Source organism: Adiantum capillus-veneris, chromosome 2, assembly GCF_014529385.1.
Source record: "Adiantum capillus-veneris isolate H3 chromosome 2, ASM1452938v2, whole genome shotgun sequence".
NCBI lineage: Eukaryota > Viridiplantae > Streptophyta > Polypodiopsida > Polypodiales > Pteridaceae > Adiantum > Adiantum capillus-veneris.
Genome location: NC_140932.1, coordinates 18,424,373 through 18,432,701, shown reverse-complemented (window position 1 = coordinate 18,432,701; position 8,329 = coordinate 18,424,373).

The window sequence follows — 8,329 nt, the reverse complement described above, 5'->3', positions numbered from 1 at the left end:
CAACGATAGTGGTGCAAAAAATTATTCTAACACCACCTATAGAAAGAAGGATGAAGGGGGTAACAAATCGCTAACAATTTGTGTAAAAGATTCAAATCTCACGGAAAGGCCATTGCTCAACTAAAAAAAGCCCCATCAAATAACCACAAAACCCCCTTCATCTATGACAACATCTTTGAGGTGTTGTGGGATGCCATCCCTAAGAATCTCATGACAACAGAGCAACACTTAGGTTGTTAATGAGAAATCACTAATGGAGGAGTACAACCAGAAAGAGGGCACAGAGAAGTTCCTCAAAGTGGAGGAATTCATACCCCTATCTCAGTAATGGAATAGTCAACTATCCAGTCGTGGAATGTGAAAGGCTTGAAAACCCGAAAGATGATTTTTCTCTTTTGGGAGGACGTTAGAAAAGAAAAGAAATCAATTGTTGGGCCATCAAGGAGCACCACCTAGATGCGCATAGCCAAAGAAAAGATGTATTTGGGAGCTTGTGTTTTATGAGGAGAGAGTTGATGGATTCAGTGGCATTCTTTCCATTGTTGTTGATAGGGACCTAGAGCCCAAGGTGGTCTTGAATCACCATTCAGAGAGAGCTCTTGGAGTCAAGGACAAGTGGGAAAATAACTCGATTATCATCATCAACATCTACATCCCTTGCATAGCAAACAAAAGAGCCAAACTATGGGAGCATCTCAAAGTTCTCAATGTGGAAGGGGAGTGGTTCCTAGATGGAGATTTTAATATTGTGGAGAAGAGTAAAGATAGAATTGGATCCTCCAGCATGTTAGCTTGCTTTGAAAAATCTAAATGTCTTAATCGTTGTGAGAAATGGGTGTTGGTGGACCTATGGGAGGTTGGCGAGTGGATCATTATGCCCGATTCCACATACATCTATTGGAAATAGGGTTGTAGGGAAACATACACAGCTTGGAGAAGATGAGGAAGCTCAAGGCACACAACATAGAGTACATTTCTTAGTGCACAAATGAGAGATAATTTAGCCCTAGAATGATGGGCATATGTACAATGCACGGGGGAAAACTCCTGAGGGGGAAAAAAATGCACCGGTGGTCCTAAGTGTATGTAAATTGGCATTAAAAAACTCCTAGTGAGTGGAAAAAAATGCACCGATGGTCCTAAGTGTTTGCAAATTGGTATAAAGATAGTGATATCCATTTTGAAACATCCCATATAAAAAGCGTCCTCGATCCCTTATTGCATCCACATATTTACAGGATTGGTTTTTATAAAATTAATTCCCAATTTTCTTTGTTTAATCTCATTTTCTCTTTGGTTGATCATTTTTAAATCTCACGCGATGACTAAAACAAATATTTTTATATTTAGGTCATCGTGTAAAGCACGTTGCTTTTCAAAAACGCCAAAAGCCACGAAGAGCTCAAAATAGCATAAAAAGTGAAATTGTCTACAATTGAACCACGGGTTCTAGAAAACTTATTATCATACTTAAATATGCATATATACATTATGGAAAATATACTTATGCATCCAAGAAATCACAAAATAAATCTCCTAGCATTCGTTCCCACTATGTATGTTGTCAAGAAGTGCGCAGTGAGACTAGGAAAGCGTCGGGACTCTGACTGTGGGGGTTCGTAGCAAAATCAAGCAAGGCGTAGATGATTTGAAGATAAAAACACACTAAAAAGGACAAAACTCCATCCATGAAAGATCAACTTTGAAAATGAACCAAGATCAACTCAAAACTCTTGTGTGTGTGAGGATTAGGTATAGCCTCGCTCCCAATTGCACAGATGCAGCGCTACCTATTAAAAACCCTAAATTTACGCTTCGATTATTCATCGCGACCATTTTATGGAAGCTTCAATACTTCATCAAATAATCCCAAGTAGTTTTTTGAGGAGGGGAAACCATAATTGGAGGCCTCACAGCTTCAACCATGTAGTGGCAGCAGCACGGGACAACACTAGCACCCTGTAAAGGAATGGCTGTATCTCCTTGCTCATATGCCCAAATGAGCTCATTCTTGGCTCTAACATTTCTCACACAACTTAGAAAATGATGGAACCATCGTTGATGTGGCATTTGGAGCTAGTTTGAGCTATTTGTAGGCTATGTTTCACCATTTTAAGGCCATTTTTAGCCATTTTTGGCCCAAAACTCCTAAATTTGTGGAGAATTCCCATTGGAATCATATTTCATGTTTAATCTCATTTTTCCACTTGGTAAGCACTTTGGACACGTCTTTTACATCCCTGCACAAAACCTGCTATTTTTTACCGAGATTGCCCGCATTGAACTTTCTAGGCAAAACGAGCGTGCCACTTAGATACACATGACATTTGCACATTATTAAAGCAAATTAGATATTATTTAATGTGGTAAAACATGCAACGATGCCACGTCCCTGGTCTCGCCTGCCTGGCAAGGTATGTACACGCCTACAATCGTGGCATCCGTTTTCGCATATATCACATTATGTGCATCATAGCATTTGGTCCCACATAACAAAAGCATTGAGAGTGATGTAAATACTTTAATTTCACATTATGAATGTGCCATGACACAACATCCACCCCCTCTAAACATGCACATCCTCCAGTATGTGCCACAAATATCTTTTGCAGGTTCAGTCTTCATTTAAGTCAACATTCATATCAATTTCGTCATCACTTGCAACAAAATCTAACACATCATCCTTTCGTTCTTCATCCACATCCATAACATTTTCATCAAAGCCTTCATTCTGACTTTTCTGTGAATTAAAGGGATCTGTATCACCTCTTCTTTTGATTAACTTTATTCTTTTTCCTGCGATGGGAATCTTCATTTTTGTCATGTCTAACTCATGCAAGGTATAAGTTGCATTCCCATGTACATGCTGAACCACATAAAGACCAAACCATCTCTTTGAAATCTTTCTTATTATTGAATGCTGGTTTTCAAGACTATTGTCATAACCAACACCCAATCACCTTCCTCAATAGCTTTAGGTCTAAGCCTATGCCTTTTATCAAATCTGTTCTTATTCTTTAACCTTGCATCTTTCAATCGTGCTACTGCAATATCAATATATGGGGGCCTTCTTGCTAACTGTTGTATGTGCGAAGCAAGAAGTTCTTCCCTACTCATTCCATATTCCCAAGGTAATACATTCCATGTGGGAATTACATCCTCAATTGGCATTATAGGTTTTTGACCATACATCAACTCAAAAGGCATATAACCAGTAACCGAGCTATGAGTTGTACGATGAGCCCTTAAATCATAAGGCAATAACCTAGGCCACTCTCCCATTTTACCTTTGCAGGCCTTAGCCAAAGCTTTAATGACAGGAGGATGCCCACGCTTTGATTTACCATTTCCCTCAGGATTATATGCGCAGTAGTACCCAACCTAGAGAAAAAGTCCCTTTCTTTGTCAGCATCCAACTCACCGCGCTGTCTGAAATTATTTTCCCAACACAGCCATAATGGCTAGCTACATCATCCAAGAGGAACTTACATACACCTTCTTTGCTTTCTGTTCTTAGAGCACGACCTTTAACTTGGTTGGTTAAATATTGCCGTGCAAGCACAATGTATCTCATTTTCCATAAGCCCAATGACATTGTTACAAGATCTACTACCCACTTATAGTGCATAGCCAATGGGTAAGTAGGGTGCAACCCATCACGATGACGTACATTTGAATACATTTAACGGGTTTCACAAGACTCCACAAAGTGAGATACATCTTTATATGTACCTTTCCACCAATACCTCTCTTTCATTTTAGTAAATGTGGCCCATACACCCCTATGTCCAGCATAAAGACTCTCATGAAACTTTTGTTTAAGATCATTTTGAGTGCCCTTATCATTCACGACTCTCAACGGCATTCCATTGCTTTGTTTTGGATGCTTCCATAAGTATCCATCTTTCAAACAGTATCCATAGGCTTTTCTCTGTATTCTTTTGAACTCTTGGTCAGTCCACCCTTCTTGTCTTGTCAAAGTGCTCAGATAACGTCCAATGAGCAACCATTCACCTTGATATAGGTCCTATGTACATGACTCAAGTGCATTTGACGGATAAACATGATCGCCCTTGGCATGAGAGATACTAAAGAATTGTGTGCCTACATCATCGCCCTCGACAACCATGTCTTCTTCATTTTCATAACTAGCTCTTGAAAGCATATCTACAACAACTGGATTATCTTTCCCTACAATATGCTTAAATTTTGGATTCAAGGACTTTATGCATGCAATCTATCTCAACATAGCAATGTCGGGAGTTGAGAAGCTTGTGATCATTCCAAGAAGGGGTAGAAAATCAGTCTCCACTATTACATTTTCTCCTATCAAATACTCTTTGTCACATTTCAAAGCTGTGACTACTCCCCATAACTCTCTTTTTACCTGTGGTAGTTGTGTTGATGAGCACTTAGAACCTTTTCTCCAAATCTCACCACATATCGCTTGCCATCATCATCATCTTGCCCAATTGCCCATCCAATTCCTATGGGGCTAGTATCCACTATTACAATTACATATCTTCCACATTCATAGTTTGCTTTCCTCAAAGTTGGAGACATAAACAACAACTTTTTTAATTGTCTCATGGCATGTGTATGCATTTTTTCCCATTTAAACTTTTGGTTCTTTCTCAAAAGTTGATACAAAGGCTCTGCTACATGTGCATAATGCGGAATCCAGATAGCATAAAACACGCATGCACCCGCACCCAAGAACCTTTGAACCTCAGTGACATTTATATCTTTCTCTTTCATTCTCTGAATTACATCGATCTTTGCAGGACAAGTTCTTCTACCATATGGCCCACACATATGTCCTACAATAAGAACTGACTTTTGGCCAGACAAAGTAAGGTCCACTTCTTCAAACCTTGATAAGATGATATCACAATCATTGATATGGTTTGCCACATACTTGCGGCACCCCCTCAAGTCCAGAGCCACATCTATTTCACTTACATCACATCCTTTGAGTGGGACATCATCAAGGAATGGCATTGTAGTTTGCGGTATGAAGTTACATAGGACTTTGTTCATACTATTCATCATATGTGCAGCTGAATTAGTTGCCCCCTGAGGTAAGGTACACATCCTTACTAAACCCAAGGGTGTCCTCATGGTAGTCAAGTCCCTGCTTTCCATTGCTAGTTGGAACTGATCATACCCTGAGTACAAATCTCCCATACAATATATTGCCCTTCCTGCAAATGCCTCTGCAAACTCATTGACAATTGGCTCTATACCCACATTTCTGATTGTCACCTTATTTATAGGTTGCATATCATGAATAAAGCGTAAAGAACCATTTTTCTTTGAAACTGTGAACCAATTGTTTGAATTTGGAGCACAAGAAGGCTCCAAGATACCTTTATTCTCCTTTTCTGGACGACATCCTACTCCGTTTCCACAAAGTAGATATACGAGCAACAGAAGAGAGGAAGTCCTCTATCCATCGTTACGTGGTTATAAGGGTCATACACCACAAGCTATGTAGATAAATCTAGGATTCTAATGAAAGTTGTTTCCTAACATAAAGATGAGAGCCCATTGACATATTTAGAATCCATAAACAATGCCTTTTTTCCCATGTTTGAGAGGCACGGCCGTCATCCATAAATCATAAATATGATATGAGACTTAGTCTAAATTAACTAGTAATCTGTGAAAAGTACCCGACTAATTGGGTCCATAGCTTTCAGGTTTTCAGGGGCATGTAGAATTGGGACATCTTGACTCTTGACACAATGAGTCTCTAATTTCACTTCTCTTAATAAGAGGGAGTGGAGAGTTTCTTGACTAATCAAGACCACCCATCCTTGATTGGCAACATGAGCCAGCCCCCACTTTCCACCCCACACTCACACTTTTTAACTTATTTCTAATTACTACCACACTATTTTACATATACAAACAGTGTTCCTTAATTAATTCCAAACGCAGGTTCTTTTATACATCCCTTCAAACAATACCAAAACAATTCAAACAAGGCCTAAAGAAGACAACCCTATAATTCAACAAAGATAGCTTTTCCAAATTCGCCTGATTTGCCGCTACCTGCGGACTTCCTCTGTCTAGCCAATAGAGCCTTTGCAAACGATTTATTCACTAACTGCGGATTGCGCAACCTTCCTATCTCGCTAACCGTAAGGCATCCCGCTACCCGCGAGGCATCCCGCTAACCGCGAGAAATAAAAGAGATCCGATAACCTCAACTTAATCTCCGCTAATCGTGAAATCATCTCGCTAACCACGATAACAAAATATATTCTTTCAACAGTTCTTCTCTTTAAATGAATCTTCAAACATGATCAACCAACTCTTCATATCAACCAATATCAACTTATCAAATAATTTATTAAGCAATAACATTTTAACAAATAGTGACAATTTATCAAATAGTTCTTTCACTGATCTATGAAAACATATGCTTATTTTTTGTGATAGAATCACATTTCTTGGATGGTTTAAGGGGCTCCCTATGCTTAGATTTCCAAGTCAAACATGAATAGCAATGCAAAATTATAAATTTGTCTTATGGATTAGCGATATGTTTGATTACCTCCCGTGTTTGAGGCTGGACAACTTCGACTTCTTCCGCAACAAATACCTCCGCTTGAGCAACGTTTGGAGTAGTTGATGCCATCCTCTGCACCTTTGTTGGAGATGGAGTGCCATGAGAGTCCTTTGAGCTTTGAGTCACTCGCTTTGGAGCCATCATTTTGATGTAGAGAAGAGAGAAAGAGAGAAAAAGAACTCAAGGATTCGAAGGGCAACACGATGATGGTAGAGAAAGACTTGGAGATGGAGATGTTTTGAAGGTCAGAGCTCGAGGGATAGAGGTTGAGGGAGAGAAGGTAACTCGAACGTCAAGGTAAGAGAGCTTCCACTTCTAAGAGTGTGTATCTGTGTCTCCTCAAAGTGAAGGGAGAGGGGTCTTTATATAGGCTCTCAAGGTCATTTAAGAATAGAGGAAAGCAAAGACAGCTAAGTTCGCGTACGTTCGTGGCTCTATAATTTTTATTTTTATTTTTGACACGGATTCCGATGTGTGATTTGGGTTCTCCAATTTTAAAAGAAGATTGGCTTCCCAGCCAAAAACTCTAAACTTAACTCCCTCCTCTTTCTTTCCTAAAAATACTCTTCCTTTCCTAAAATTGCTCTCCCTTTCCTAAAAGGTCAACTCTTATCTTTAGATATAGTCTTGAGGCTTAAGTTTTCCATTAACCTATAGTTTTGAAGTAAATAAGCGTCATAATTAATAGTTCTAAACTCCGATTGTTCCATTAGAATGCTGGGTACATTACAACAATTGAATTTTTATTGGCATCCAATCTCCCTTTGGGGTTTTGGGCAACCACATCGAACACCAGCACAAAGATATTTATATTTAAAATTTGAAACTCAACTCAATCTCTTGCATCAACTTTGAAAAACTTGCATTAGGAGATTGTGAAGGTCATTTGGAGGGCGTTCTAAGAAATTCTATTTCTCTCTCTAGAAAATGTTCTTAAAATATACTTTTACTTGTTGTGTACGTCCAAAATGACCACTGGACACTCTTAAAAGTGAACCTAACTTTTCCAAATCCTGAAAAACGATCACTTTTTCATTCAATGTGTGTGTCGTTTTCATGAAGTACACGACGCTCATTCAATATAGCTTTTGTCATCATTGAAATTAAAAAATCACAAAATTATCAGTTGGTGTTAGAATTTAAATTTTGACACCGTCAATGCGTCCAAAATGACCAAAAACTTAAAAAATATCTATCTACTTGCCTCATTTGACACCCAGAGAGGAAGAAATTATCGAAATACCCCTAAAAAAGAAATTTTTGCCTCACGGCGCACCGGGGGGGGGGGCATCTGGAAAATTCCAAATGGCCCTCCGCGCGCTGTGAGGCAAAAAATAAAAAAGTTGGATCACGGCGCGTAGATGGTCATCTAAAATTCTCCAGATGGTCCCTCACGTTCCATGATCCAAAATCCCCTTTTTAGAGGGTTTTTGGCGATTTCTCCCTCTCCCGGTGTCGGATTGAGGCAAGTAGATAGACGTTTTTAAGGTTTTTGGACGTTTTGGACGCATTGGCAGTGTCAAAAGCTTCAAATTCCAACACCATCTGACAGTTTTGTGATTTTTTTTAAATTTTAATGATGACAAAAGCCATATCAAATGAGTGTCGCCTACCTCATGAAAAAGACATTTGCATTGAATGAAAAGGCGACCGTTTTCAAGAACCACTGACATCATTTTTATATTTTTCTTAATATCAATCTATTTTTCTACGTAACGTAGGCTCTTCTTTCATTGGAGAAGAGCTTTTTCC